Source organism: Haliotis asinina, chromosome 14 (genome assembly GCF_037392515.1).
Source record: "Haliotis asinina isolate JCU_RB_2024 chromosome 14, JCU_Hal_asi_v2, whole genome shotgun sequence".
Taxonomy (NCBI): domain Eukaryota; kingdom Metazoa; phylum Mollusca; class Gastropoda; order Lepetellida; family Haliotidae; genus Haliotis; species Haliotis asinina.
Window position 1 is genome coordinate 25,730,513 of NC_090293.1, and position 12,460 is coordinate 25,742,972.

Genomic DNA, 12,460 nt, shown 5'->3' on the forward strand with positions numbered 1-12,460 from the left:
TGTAGGAAACAAAGCATACTGAATGAGAAGACTACACTGGCCGGGGCAAACTACCTTTACACCTCTACATCACACCCAAATCCAATGCCTAATATTATTCCATTTGAAGGGTTTCTCCCAGTCCACAATCTAATGTAAGATAACAACATGTGTGTGTCCCCAGATACTTCCTCTTAGCTTAACTGGAAAATGATCCATATCCATTAGGCTAAGGTGTCAACTGGTCCCATGGTGTAATGGTTAGCACTCTGGACTTTGAATCCAGCGATCCGAGTTCAAATCTCGGTGGGACCTATATTTTTGCAGCAGAACATTGTCAAATTGGCCCAAATGCACGTAAGATAGCCACTGATGACTTCAACGAAAGGCAGGTCATTCTCATTGATGATGTTGGGGGTATATAAACCAACCAAAGCGCCTGCAATATAATTGTATACATAACACATTTTATTTTCTCCATTGGGAAGCAAACGTCAACATTCGGTCAGAAGTAATGTCCCCATTAAATAGAAATGTCAAGATCTGAAGGCAGAGAATAGACAGAGATAAAATTAAGACGAAACGCCCCGCTGATTGACTTTGTGAGGTACCTTATTGCGTAGTATCTACGTCCTGACAATGTAGCACATGCTCCACACCACAACTACACCTTGACAAGTCGCACATGGAATTTAGCAGGCGTCACAGTGGCTCAGTCACGCCAATCTCAAGGGAAGGGATTATCAGTAAGTTTGTAATGCTTAAGACTTTGGTATTGTGATGTGCGGTCCTATGGTGTAATGGTTAGCACTCTGGACTCTGAATCCAGCCATCCGAGTTCAAATCTCTGTAGGACCTACCAATGTTTTTTAGCAAGATTTTAATTCATTTTGATTGGGATGTAGGAAACAAAGCATACTGAATGAGAAGACTACACTGGCCGGGGCAAACTACCTTTACACCTCTACATCACACCCAGATCCAATGCCTAATATTATTCCATTTGAAGGGTTTCTCCCAGTCCACAATCTAATGTAGGATAACAACATGTGTGTGTCCCCAGATACTTCCTCTTAGCTTAACTGGAAAATGATCCATATCTATTAGGCTAAGCTGTCAACTGGTCCCATGGTGTAATGGTTAGCACTCTGGACTTTGAATCCAGCGATCCGAGTTCAAATCTCGGTGGGACCTATATTTTTGCAGCAGAACATTGTCAAATTGGCCCAAATGCACGTAAGATAGCCACTGATGACTTCAACGAAAGGCAGGTCATTCTCATTGATGATGTTGGGGGTATATAAACCAACCAAAGCGCCTGCAATATAATTGTATACATAACACATTTTATTTTCTCCATTGAGAAGCAAACGTCAACATTCGGTCAGAAGTAATGTCCCCATTAAATAGAAATGTCAAGATCTGAAGGCAGAGAATAGACAGAGATAAAATTAAGACGAAACGCCCCGCTGATTGACTTTGTGAGGTACCTTATTGCGTAGTATCTACGTCCTGACAATGTAGCACATGCTCCACACCACAACTACACCTTGACAAGTCGCACATGGAATTTAGCAGGCGTCACAGTGGCTCAGTCACGCCAATCTCAAGGGAAGGGATTATCAGTAAGTTTGTAATGCTTAAGACTTTGGTATTGTGATGTGCGGTCCTATGGTGTAATGGTTAGCACTCTGGACTCTGAATCCAGCGATCCGAGTTCAAATCTCGGTAGGACCTACTGCTGGTTTTTAGCAAGATTTTAATTCATTTTGATCGGGATGTAGGAAACAAAGCATACTGAATGAGAAGACTACACTGGCCGGGGCAAACTACCTTTACACCTCTACATCACACCCAAATCCAATGCCTAATATTATTCCATTTGAAGGGTTTCTCCCAGTCCACAATCTAATGTAGGATAACAACATGTGTGTGTCCCCAGATACTTCCTCTTAGCTTAACTGGAAAATGATCCATATCTATTAGGCTAAGCTGTCAACTGGTCCCATGGTGTAATGGTTAGCACTCTGGACTTTGAATCCAGCGATCCGAGTTCAAATCTCGGTGGGACCTATATTTTTGCAGCAGAACATTGTCAAATTGGCCCAAATGCACGTAAGATAGCCACTGATGACTTCAACGAAAGGCAGGTCATTCTCATTGATGATGTTGGGGGTATATAAACCAACCAAAGCGCCTGCAATATAATTGTTTTACATAACACATTTCTCCATTGAGAAGCAAACGTCAACATTCGGTCAGAAGTAATGTCCCCATTAAATAGAAATGTCAAGATCTGAAGGCAGAGAATAGACAGAGATGAAATTAAGACGAAACGCCCCGCTGATTGACTTTGTGAGGTACCTTATTGCGTAGTATCTACGTCCTGACAATGTAGCACATGCTCCACACCACAACTACACCTTGACAAGTCGCACATGGAATTTAGCAGGCGTCACAGTGGCTCAGTCACGCCAATCTCAAGGGAAGGGATTATCAGTAAGTTTGTAATGCTTAAGACTTTGGTATTGTGATGTGCGGTCCTATGGTGTAATGGTTAGCACTCTGGACTCTGAATCCAGCGATCCGAGTTCAAATCTCGGTAGGACCTACTGCTGGTTTTTAGCAAGATTTTAATTCATTTTGATTGGGATGTAGGAAACAAAGCATACTGAATGAGAAGACTACACTGGCCGGGGCAAACTACCTTTACACCTCTACATCACACCCAAATCCAATGCCTAATATTATTCCATTTGAAGGGTTTCTCCCAGTCCACAATCTAATGTAGGATAACAACATGTGTGTGTCCCCAGATACTTCCTCTTAGCTTAACTGGAAAATGATCCATATCTATTAGGCTAAGCTGTCAACTGGTCCCATGGTGTAATGGTTAGCACTCTGGACTTTGAATCCAGCGATCCGAGTTCAAATCTCGGTGGGACCTATATTTTTGCAGCAGAACATTGTCAAATTGGCCCAAATGCACGTAAGATAGCCACTGATGACTTCAACGAAAGGCAGGTCATTCTCATTGATGATGTTGGGGGTATATAAACCAACCAAAGCGCCTGCAATATAATTGTTTTACATAACACATTTCTCCATTGGGAAGCAAACGTCAACATTCGGTCAGAAGTAATGTCCCCATTAAATAGAAATGTCAAGATCTGAAGGCAGAGAATAGACAGAGATGAAATTAAGACGAAACGCCCCGCTGATTGACTTTGTGAGGTACCTTATTGCGTAGTATCTACGTCCTGACAATGTAGCACATGCTCCACACCACAACTACACCTTGACAAGTCGCACATGGAATTTAGCAGGCGTCACAGTGGCTCAGTCACGCCAATCTCAAGGGAAGGGATTATCAGTAAGTTTGTAATGCTTAAGACTTTGGTATTGTGATGTGCGGTCCTATGGTGTAATGGTTAGCACTCTGGACTCTGAATCCAGCGATCCGAGTTCAAATCTCGGTAGGACCTACTGCTGGTTTTTAGCAAGATTTTAATTCATTTTGATTGGGATGTAGGAAACAAAGCATACTGAATGAGAAGACTACACTGGCCGGGGCAAACTACCTTTACACCTCTACATCACACCCAAATCCAATGCCTAATATTATTCCATTTGAAGGGTTTCTCCCAGTCCACAATCTAATGTAGGATAACAACATGTGTGTGTCCCCAGATACGTCCTCTTGGCTTAACTGGAAAATGATCCATATCTATTAGGCTAAGCTGTCAACTGGTCCCATGGTGTAATGGTTAGCACTCTGGACTTTGAATCCAGCGATCCGAGTTCAAATCTCGGTGGGACCTATATTTTTGCAGCAGAACATTGTCAAATTGGCCCAAATGCACGTAAGATAGCCACTGATGACTTCAACGAAAGGCAGGTCATTCTCATTGATGATGTTGGGGGTATATAAACCAACCAAAGCGCCTGCAATATAATTGTTTTACATAACACATTTCTCCATTGAGAAGCAAACGTCAACATTCGGTCAGAAGTAATGTCCCCATTAAATAGAAATGTCAAGATCTGAAGGCAGAGAATAGACAGAGATGAAATTAAGACGAAACGCCCCGCTGATTGACTTTGTGAGGTACCTTATTGCGTAGTATCTACGTCCTGACAATGTAGCACATGCTCCACACCACAACTACACCTTGACAAGTCGCACATGGAATTTAGCAGGCGTCACAGTGGCTCAGTCACGCCAATCTCAAGGGAAGGGATTATCAGTAAGTTTGTAATGCTTAAGACTTTGGTATTGTGATGTGCGGTCCTATGGTGTAATGGTTAGCACTCTGGACTCTGAATCCAGCGATCCGAGTTCAAATCTCGGTAGGACCTACTGCTGGTTTTTAGCAAGATTTTAATTCATTTTGATTGGGATGTAGGAAACAAAGCATACTGAATGAGAAGACTACACTGGCCGGGGCAAACTACCTTTACACCTCTACATCACACCCAAATCCAATGCCTAATATTATTCCATTTGAAGGGTTTCTCCCAGTCCACAATCTAATGTAGGATAACAACATGTGTGTGTCCCCAGATACGTCCTCTTGGCTTAACTGGAAAATGATCCATATCTATTAGGCTAAGCTGTCAACTGGTCCCATGGTGTAATGGTTAGCACTCTGGACTTTGAATCCAGCGATCCGAGTTCAAATCTCGGTGGGACCTATATTTTTGCAGCAGAACATTGTCAAATTGGCCCAAATGCACGTAAGATAGCCACTGATGACTTCAACGAAAGGCAGGTCATTCTCATTGATGATGTTGGGGGTATATAAACCAACCAAAGCGCCTGCAATATAATTGTTTTACATAACACATTTCTCCATTGGGAAGCAAACGTCAACATTCGGTCAGAAGTAATGTCCCCATTAAATAGAAATGTCAAGATCTGAAGGCAGAGAATAGACAGAGATGAAATTAAGACGAAACGCCCCGCTGATTGACTTTGTGAGGTACCTTATTGCGTAGTATCTACGTCCTGACAATGTAGCACATGCTCCACACCACAACTACACCTTGACAAGTCGCACATGGAATTTAGCAGGCGTCACAGTGGCTCAGTCACGCCAATCTCAAGGGAAGGGATTATCAGTAAGTTTGTAATGCTTAAGACTTTGGTATTGTGATGTGCGGTCCTATGGTGTAATGGTTAGCACTCTGGACTCTGAATCCAGCGATCCGAGTTCAAATCTCGGTAGGACCTACTGCTGGTTTTTAGCAAGATTTTAATTCATTTTGATCGGGATGTAGGAAACAAAGCATACTGAATGAGAAGACTACACTGGCCGGGGCAAACTACCTTTACACCTCTACATCACACCCAAATCCAATGCCTAATATTATTCCATTTGAAGGGTTTCTCCCAGTCCACAATCTAATGTAGGATAACAACATGTGTGTGTCCCCAGACACGTCCTCTTAGCTTAACTGGAAAATGATCCATATCTATTAGGCTAAGCTGTCAACTGGTCCCATGGTGTAATGGTTAGCACTCTGGACTTTGAATCCAGCGATCCGAGTTCAAATCTCGGTGGGACCTATATTTTTGCAGCAGAACATTGTCAAATTGGCCCAAATGCACGTAAGATAGCCACTGATGACTTCAACGAAAGGCAGGTCATTCTCATTGATGATGTTGGGGGTATATAAACCAACCAAAGCGCCTGCAATATAATTGTATACATAACACATTTTATTTTCTCCATTGAGAAGCAAACGTCAACATTCGGTCAGAAGTAATGTCCCCATTAAATAGAAATGTCAAGATCTGAAGGCAGAGAATAGACAGAGATAAAATTAAGACGAAACGCCCCGCTGATTGACTTTGTGAGGTACCTTATTGCGTAGTATCTACGTCCTGACAATGTAGCACATGCTCCACACCACAACTACACCTTGACAAGTCGCACATGGAATTTAGCAGGCGTCACAGTGGCTCAGTCACGCCAATCTCAAGGGAAGGGATTATCAGTACGTTTGTAATGCTTAAGACTTTGGTATTGTGATGTGCGGTCCTATGGTGTAATGGTTAGCACTCTGGACTCTGAATCCAGCGATCCGAGTTCAAATCTCGGTAGGACCTACTGCTGGTTTTTAGCAAGATTTTAATTCATTTTGATCGGGATGTAGGAAACAAAGCATACTGAATGAGAAGACTACACTGGCCGGGGCAAACTACCTTTACACCTCTACATCACACCCAAATCCAATGCCTAATATTATTCCATTTGAAGGGTTTCTCCCAGTCCACAATCTAATGTAGGATAACAACATGTGTGTGTCCCCAGATACGTCCTCTTAGCTTAACTGGAAAATGATCCATATCTATTAGGCTAAGCTGTCAACTGGTCCCATGGTGTAATGGTTAGCACTCTGGACTTTGAATCCAGCGATCCGAGTTCAAATCTCGGTGGGACCTATATTTTTGCAGCAGAACATTGTCAAATTGGCCCAAATGCACGTAAGATAGCCACTGATGACTTCAACGAAAGGCAGGTCATTCTCATTGATGATGTTGGGGGTATATAAACCAACCAAAGCGCCTGCAATATAATTGTTTTACATAACACATTTCTCCATTGGGAAGCAAACGTCAACATTCGGTCAGAAGTAATGTCCCCATTAAATAGAAATGTCAAGATCTGAAGGCAGAGAATAGACAGAGATGAAATTAAGACGAAACGCCCCGCTGATTGACTTTGTGAGGTACCTTATTGCGTAGTATCTACGTCCTGACAATGTAGCACATGCTCCACACCACAACTACACCTTGACAAGTCGCACATGGAATTTAGCAGGCGTCACAGTGGCTCAGTCACGCCAATCTCAAGGGAAGGGATTATCAGTAAGTTTGTAATGCTTAAGACTTTGGTATTGTGATGTGCGGTCCTATGGTGTAATGGTTAGCACTCTGGACTCTGAATCCAGCGATCCGAGTTCAAATCTCGGTAGGACCTACTGCTGGTTTTTAGCAAGATTTTAATTCATTTTGATTGGGATGTAGGAAACAAAGCATACTGAATGAGAAGACTACACTGGCCGGGGCAAACTACCTTTACACCTCTACATCACACCCAAATCCAATGCCTAATATTATTCCATTTGAAGGGTTTCTCCCAGTCCACAATCTAATGTAGGATAACAACATGTGTGTGTCCCCAGATACGTCCTCTTGGCTTAACTGGAAAATGATCCATATCTATTAGGCTAAGCTGTCAACTGGTCCCATGGTGTAATGGTTAGCACTCTGGACTTTGAATCCAGCGATCCGAGTTCAAATCTCGGTGGGACCTATATTTTTGCAGCAGAACATTGTCAAATTGGCCCAAATGCACGTAAGATAGCCACTGATGACTTCAACGAAAGGCAGGTCATTCTCATTGATGATGTTGGGGGTATATAAACCAACCAAAGCGCCTGCAATATAATTGTATACATAACACATTTTATTTTCTCCATTGAGAAGCAAACGTCAACATTCGGTCAGAAGTAATGTCCCCATTAAATAGAAATGTCAAGATCTGAAGGCAGAGAATAGACAGAGATAAAATTAAGACGAAACGCCCCGCTGATTGACTTTGTGAGGTACCTTATTGCGTAGTATCTACGTCCTGACAATGTAGCACATGCTCCACACCACAACTACACCTTGACAAGTCGCACATGGAATTTAGCAGGCGTCACAGTGGCTCAGTCACGCCAATCTCAAGGGAAGGGATTATCAGTAAGTTTGTAATGCTTAAGACTTTGGTATTGTGATGTGCGGTCCTATGGTGTAATGGTTAGCACTCTGGACTCTGAATCCAGCGATCCGAGTTCAAATCTCGGTAGGACCTACTGCTGGTTTTTAGCAAGATTTTAATTCATTTTGATTGGGATGTAGGAAACAAAGCATACTGAATGAGAAGACTACACTGGCCGGGGCAAACTACCTTTACACCTCTACATCACACCCAAATCCAATGCCTAATATTATTCCATTTGAAGGGTTTCTCCCAGTCCACAATCTAATGTAGGATAACAACATGTGTGTGTCCCCAGATACGTCCTCTTAGCTTAACTGGAAAATGATCCATATCTATTAGGCTAAGCTGTCAACTGGTCCCATGGTGTAATGGTTAGCACTCTGGACTTTGAATCCAGCGATCCGAGTTCAAATCTCGGTGGGACCTATATTTTTGCAGCAGAACATTGTCAAATTGGCCCAAATGCACGTAAGATAGCCACTGATGACTTCAACGAAAGGCAGGTCATTCTCATTGATGATGTTGGGGGTATATAAACCAACCAAAGCGCCTGCAATATAATTGTATACATAACACATTTTATTTTCTCCATTGAGAAGCAAACGTCAACATTCGGTCAGAAGTAATGTCCCCATTAAATAGAAATGTCAAGATCTGAAGGCAGAGAATAGACAGAGATAAAATTAAGACGAAACGCCCCGCTGATTGACTTTGTGAGGTACCTTATTGCGTAGTATCTACGTCCTGACAATGTAGCACATGCTCCACACCACAACTACACCTTGACAAGTCGCACATGGAATTTAGCAGGCGTCACAGTGGCTCAGTCACGCCAATCTCAAGGGAAGGGATTATCAGTAAGTTTGTAATGCTTAAGACTTTGGTATTGTGATGTGCGGTCCTATGGTGTAATGGTTAGCACTCTGGACTCTGAATCCAGCGATCCGAGTTCAAATCTCGGTAGGACCTACTGCTGGTTTTTAGCAAGATTTTAATTCATTTTGATCGGGATGTAGGAAACAAAGCATACTGAATGAGAAGACTACACTGGCCGGGGCAAACTACCTTTACACCTCTACATCACACCCAAATCCAATGCCTAATATTATTCCATTTGAAGGGTTTCTCCCAGTCCACAATCTAATGTAGGATAACAACATGTGTGTGTCCCCAGATACGTCCTCTTGGCTTAACTGGAAAATGATCCATATCTATTAGGCTAAGCTGTCAACTGGTCCCATGGTGTAATGGTTAGCACTCTGGACTTTGAATCCAGCGATCCGAGTTCAAATCTCGGTGGGACCTATATTTTTGCAGCAGAACATTGTCAAATTGGCCCAAATGCACGTAAGATAGCCACTGATGACTTCAACGAAAGGCAGGTCATTCTCATTGATGATGTTGGGGGTATATAAACCAACCAAAGCGCCTGCAATATAATTGTATACATAACACATTTTATTTTCTCCACTGAGAAGCAAACGTCAACATTCGGTCAGAAGTAATGTCCCCATTAAATAGAAATGTCAAGATCTGAAGGCAGAGAATAGACAGAGATAAAATTAAGACGAAACGCCCCGCTGATTGACTTTGTGAGGTACCTTATTGCGTAGTATCTACGTCCTGACAATGTAGCACATGCTCCACACCACAACTACACCTTGACAAGTCGCACATGGAATTTAGCAGGCGTCACAGTGGCTCAGTCACGCCAATCTCAAGGGAAGGGATTATCAGTAAGTTTGTAATGCTTAAGACTTTGGTATTGTGATGTGCGGTCCTATGGTGTAATGGTTAGCACTCTGGACTCTGAATCCAGCGATCCGAGTTCAAATCTCGGTAGGACCTACTGCTGGTTTTTAGCAAGATTTTAATTCATTTTGATCGGGATGTAGGAAACAAAGCATACTGAATGAGAAGACTACACTGGCCGGGGCAAACTACCTTTACACCTCTACATCACACCCAAATCCAATGCCTAATATTATTCCATTTGAAGGGTTTCTCCCAGTCCACAATCTAATGTAGGATAACAACATGTGTGTGTCCCCAGATACGTCCTCTTGGCTTAACTGGAAAATGATCCATATCTATTAGGCTAAGCTGTCAACTGGTCCCATGGTGTAATGGTTAGCACTCTGGACTTTGAATCCAGCGATCCGAGTTCAAATCTCGGTGGGACCTATATTTTTGCAGCAGAACATTGTCAAATTGGCCCAAATGCACGTAAGATAGCCACTGATGACTTCAACGAAAGGCAGGTCATTCTCATTGATGATGTTGGGGGTATATAAACCAACCAAAGCGCCTGCAATATAATTGTTTTACATAACACATTTCTCCATTGGGAAGCAAACGTCAACATTCGGTCAGAAGTAATGTCCCCATTAAATAGAAATGTCAAGATCTGAAGGCAGAGAATAGACAGAGATGAAATTAAGACGAAACGCCCCGCTGATTGACTTTGTGAGGTACCTTATTGCGTAGTATCTACGTCCTGACAATGTAGCACATGCTCCACACCACAACTACACCTTGACAAGTCGCACATGGAATTTAGCAGGCGTCACAGTGGCTCAGTCACGCCAATCTCAAGGGAAGGGATTATCAGTAAGTTTGTAATGCTTAAGACTTTGGTATTGTGATGTGCGGTCCTATGGTGTAATGGTTAGCACTCTGGACTCTGAATCCAGCGATCCGAGTTCAAATCTCGGTAGGACCTACTGCTGGTTTTTAGCAAGATTTTAATTCATTTTGATTGGGATGTAGGAAACAAAGCATACTGAATGAGAAGACTACACTGGCCGGGGCAAACTACCTTTACACCTCTACATCACACCCAAATCCAATGCCTAATATTATTCCATTTGAAGGGTTTCTCCCAGTCCACAATCTAATGTAGGATAACAACATGTGTGTGTCCCCAGATACGTCCTCTTGGCTTAACTGGAAAATGATCCATATCTATTAGGCTAAGCTGTCAACTGGTCCCATGGTGTAATGGTTAGCACTCTGGACTTTGAATCCAGCGATCCGAGTTCAAATCTCGGTGGGACCTATATTTTTGCAGCAGAACATTGTCAAATTGGCCCAAATGCACGTAAGATAGCCACTGATGACTTCAACGAAAGGCAGGTCATTCTCATTGATGATGTTGGGGGTATATAAACCAACCAAAGCGCCTGCAATATAATTGTATACATAACACATTTTATTTTCTCCATTGAGAAGCAAACGTCAACATTCGGTCAGAAGTAATGTCCCCATTAAATAGAAATGTCAAGATCTGAAGGCAGAGAATAGACAGAGATAAAATTAAGACGAAACGCCCCGCTGATTGACTTTGTGAGGTACCTTATTGCGTAGTATCTACGTCCTGACAATGTAGCACATGCTCCACACCACAACTACACCTTGACAAGTCGCACATGGAATTTAGCAGGCGTCACAGTGGCTCAGTCACGCCAATCTCAAGGGAAGGGATTATCAGTAAGTTTGTAATGCTTAAGACTTTGGTATTGTGATGTGCGGTCCTATGGTGTAATGGTTAGCACTCTGGACTCTGAATCCAGCGATCCGAGTTCAAATCTCGGTAGGACCTACTGCTGGTTTTTAGCAAGATTTTAATTCATTTTGATTGGGATGTAGGAAACAAAGCATACTGAATGAGAAGACTACACTGGCCGGGGCAAACTACCTTTACACCTCTACATCACACCCAAATCCAATGCCTAATATTATTCCATTTGAAGGGTTTCTCCCAGTCCACAATCTAATGTAGGATAACAACATGTGTGTGTCCCCAGATACGTCCTCTTAGCTTAACTGGAAAATGATCCATATCTATTAGGCTAAGCTGTCAACTGGTCCCATGGTGTAATGGTTAGCACTCTGGACTTTGAATCCAGCGATCCGAGTTCAAATCTCGGTGGGACCTATATTTTTGCAGCAGAACATTGTCAAATTGGCCCAAATGCACGTAAGATAGCCACTGATGACTTCAACGAAAGGCAGGTCATTCTCATTGATGATGTTGGGGGTATATAAACCAACCAAAGCGCCTGCAATATAATTGTATACATAACACATTTTATTTTCTCCATTGAGAAGCAAACGTCAACATTCGGTCAGAAGTAATGTCCCCATTAAATAGAAATGTCAAGATCTGAAGGCAGAGAATAGACAGAGATAAAATTAAGACGAAACGCCCCGCTGATTGACTTTGTGAGGTACCTTATTGCGTAGTATCTACGTCCTGACAATGTAGCACATGCTCCACACCACAACTACACCTTGACAAGTCGCACATGGAATTTAGCAGGCGTCACAGTGGCTCAGTCACGCCAATCTCAAGGGAAGGGATTATCAGTAAGTTTGTAATGCTTAAGACTTTGGTATTGTGATGTGCGGTCCTATGGTGTAATGGTTAGCACTCTGGACTCTGAATCCAGCGATCCGAGTTCAAATCTCGGTAGGACCTACTGCTGGTTTTTAGCAAGATTTTAATTCATTTTGATCGGGATGTAGGAAACAAAGCATACTGAATGAGAAGACTACACTGGCCGGGGCAAACTACCTTTACACCTCTACATCACACCCAAATCCAATGCCTAATATTATTCCATTTGAAGGGTTTCTCCCAGTCCACAATCTAATGTAGGATAACAACATGTGTGTGTCCCCAGATACGTCCTCTTGGCTTAACT

General features: G+C 42.6%; 28 non-coding genes across 28 annotated transcripts; all 28 read left to right on the forward strand.

Annotated features, from left to right (window-relative positions):
• The first annotated feature begins 222 nt into the window (after positions 1–222).
• Trnaq-uug (transfer RNA glutamine (anticodon UUG)) lies at positions 223–294 on the forward strand. The gene has a single exon. It is a non-coding gene; the product is annotated as a tRNA-Gln (tRNA).
• Positions 295–765: 471 nt separating this feature from the next.
• On the forward strand, positions 766–837 carry Trnaq-cug (transfer RNA glutamine (anticodon CUG)). The gene has a single exon. It is a non-coding gene; the product is annotated as a tRNA-Gln (tRNA).
• A 264-nt stretch (positions 838–1,101) lies between these two features.
• Positions 1,102–1,173, forward strand: Trnaq-uug (transfer RNA glutamine (anticodon UUG)). Its single transcript has one exon. It is a non-coding gene; the product is annotated as a tRNA-Gln (tRNA).
• Positions 1,174–1,644: 471 nt separating this feature from the next.
• On the forward strand, positions 1,645–1,716 carry Trnaq-cug (transfer RNA glutamine (anticodon CUG)). Its single transcript has one exon. It is a non-coding gene; the product is annotated as a tRNA-Gln (tRNA).
• A 264-nt stretch (positions 1,717–1,980) lies between these two features.
• Trnaq-uug (transfer RNA glutamine (anticodon UUG)) lies at positions 1,981–2,052 on the forward strand. The gene has a single exon. It is a non-coding gene; the product is annotated as a tRNA-Gln (tRNA).
• A 466-nt stretch (positions 2,053–2,518) lies between these two features.
• Positions 2,519–2,590, forward strand: Trnaq-cug (transfer RNA glutamine (anticodon CUG)). The gene has a single exon. It is a non-coding gene; the product is annotated as a tRNA-Gln (tRNA).
• Positions 2,591–2,854: 264 nt separating this feature from the next.
• On the forward strand, positions 2,855–2,926 carry Trnaq-uug (transfer RNA glutamine (anticodon UUG)). Its single transcript has one exon. It is a non-coding gene; the product is annotated as a tRNA-Gln (tRNA).
• Positions 2,927–3,392: 466 nt separating this feature from the next.
• Trnaq-cug (transfer RNA glutamine (anticodon CUG)) lies at positions 3,393–3,464 on the forward strand. The gene has a single exon. It is a non-coding gene; the product is annotated as a tRNA-Gln (tRNA).
• Positions 3,465–3,728: 264 nt separating this feature from the next.
• Positions 3,729–3,800, forward strand: Trnaq-uug (transfer RNA glutamine (anticodon UUG)). Its single transcript has one exon. It is a non-coding gene; the product is annotated as a tRNA-Gln (tRNA).
• A 466-nt stretch (positions 3,801–4,266) lies between these two features.
• On the forward strand, positions 4,267–4,338 carry Trnaq-cug (transfer RNA glutamine (anticodon CUG)). The gene has a single exon. It is a non-coding gene; the product is annotated as a tRNA-Gln (tRNA).
• A 264-nt stretch (positions 4,339–4,602) lies between these two features.
• Trnaq-uug (transfer RNA glutamine (anticodon UUG)) lies at positions 4,603–4,674 on the forward strand. The gene has a single exon. It is a non-coding gene; the product is annotated as a tRNA-Gln (tRNA).
• A 466-nt stretch (positions 4,675–5,140) lies between these two features.
• Trnaq-cug (transfer RNA glutamine (anticodon CUG)) lies at positions 5,141–5,212 on the forward strand. The gene has a single exon. It is a non-coding gene; the product is annotated as a tRNA-Gln (tRNA).
• Positions 5,213–5,476: 264 nt separating this feature from the next.
• On the forward strand, positions 5,477–5,548 carry Trnaq-uug (transfer RNA glutamine (anticodon UUG)). The gene has a single exon. It is a non-coding gene; the product is annotated as a tRNA-Gln (tRNA).
• Positions 5,549–6,019: 471 nt separating this feature from the next.
• Trnaq-cug (transfer RNA glutamine (anticodon CUG)) lies at positions 6,020–6,091 on the forward strand. The gene has a single exon. It is a non-coding gene; the product is annotated as a tRNA-Gln (tRNA).
• Positions 6,092–6,355: 264 nt separating this feature from the next.
• Positions 6,356–6,427, forward strand: Trnaq-uug (transfer RNA glutamine (anticodon UUG)). The gene has a single exon. It is a non-coding gene; the product is annotated as a tRNA-Gln (tRNA).
• A 466-nt stretch (positions 6,428–6,893) lies between these two features.
• Positions 6,894–6,965, forward strand: Trnaq-cug (transfer RNA glutamine (anticodon CUG)). Its single transcript has one exon. It is a non-coding gene; the product is annotated as a tRNA-Gln (tRNA).
• Positions 6,966–7,229: 264 nt separating this feature from the next.
• Trnaq-uug (transfer RNA glutamine (anticodon UUG)) lies at positions 7,230–7,301 on the forward strand. The gene has a single exon. It is a non-coding gene; the product is annotated as a tRNA-Gln (tRNA).
• Positions 7,302–7,772: 471 nt separating this feature from the next.
• Positions 7,773–7,844, forward strand: Trnaq-cug (transfer RNA glutamine (anticodon CUG)). The gene has a single exon. It is a non-coding gene; the product is annotated as a tRNA-Gln (tRNA).
• Positions 7,845–8,108: 264 nt separating this feature from the next.
• Positions 8,109–8,180, forward strand: Trnaq-uug (transfer RNA glutamine (anticodon UUG)). Its single transcript has one exon. It is a non-coding gene; the product is annotated as a tRNA-Gln (tRNA).
• Positions 8,181–8,651: 471 nt separating this feature from the next.
• Positions 8,652–8,723, forward strand: Trnaq-cug (transfer RNA glutamine (anticodon CUG)). The gene has a single exon. It is a non-coding gene; the product is annotated as a tRNA-Gln (tRNA).
• A 264-nt stretch (positions 8,724–8,987) lies between these two features.
• On the forward strand, positions 8,988–9,059 carry Trnaq-uug (transfer RNA glutamine (anticodon UUG)). The gene has a single exon. It is a non-coding gene; the product is annotated as a tRNA-Gln (tRNA).
• Positions 9,060–9,530: 471 nt separating this feature from the next.
• Positions 9,531–9,602, forward strand: Trnaq-cug (transfer RNA glutamine (anticodon CUG)). The gene has a single exon. It is a non-coding gene; the product is annotated as a tRNA-Gln (tRNA).
• Positions 9,603–9,866: 264 nt separating this feature from the next.
• On the forward strand, positions 9,867–9,938 carry Trnaq-uug (transfer RNA glutamine (anticodon UUG)). Its single transcript has one exon. It is a non-coding gene; the product is annotated as a tRNA-Gln (tRNA).
• A 466-nt stretch (positions 9,939–10,404) lies between these two features.
• Trnaq-cug (transfer RNA glutamine (anticodon CUG)) lies at positions 10,405–10,476 on the forward strand. The gene has a single exon. It is a non-coding gene; the product is annotated as a tRNA-Gln (tRNA).
• Positions 10,477–10,740: 264 nt separating this feature from the next.
• Trnaq-uug (transfer RNA glutamine (anticodon UUG)) lies at positions 10,741–10,812 on the forward strand. Its single transcript has one exon. It is a non-coding gene; the product is annotated as a tRNA-Gln (tRNA).
• A 471-nt stretch (positions 10,813–11,283) lies between these two features.
• Trnaq-cug (transfer RNA glutamine (anticodon CUG)) lies at positions 11,284–11,355 on the forward strand. The gene has a single exon. It is a non-coding gene; the product is annotated as a tRNA-Gln (tRNA).
• Positions 11,356–11,619: 264 nt separating this feature from the next.
• On the forward strand, positions 11,620–11,691 carry Trnaq-uug (transfer RNA glutamine (anticodon UUG)). The gene has a single exon. It is a non-coding gene; the product is annotated as a tRNA-Gln (tRNA).
• Positions 11,692–12,162: 471 nt separating this feature from the next.
• Positions 12,163–12,234, forward strand: Trnaq-cug (transfer RNA glutamine (anticodon CUG)). Its single transcript has one exon. It is a non-coding gene; the product is annotated as a tRNA-Gln (tRNA).
• Positions 12,235–12,460: the final 226 nt, after the last annotated feature.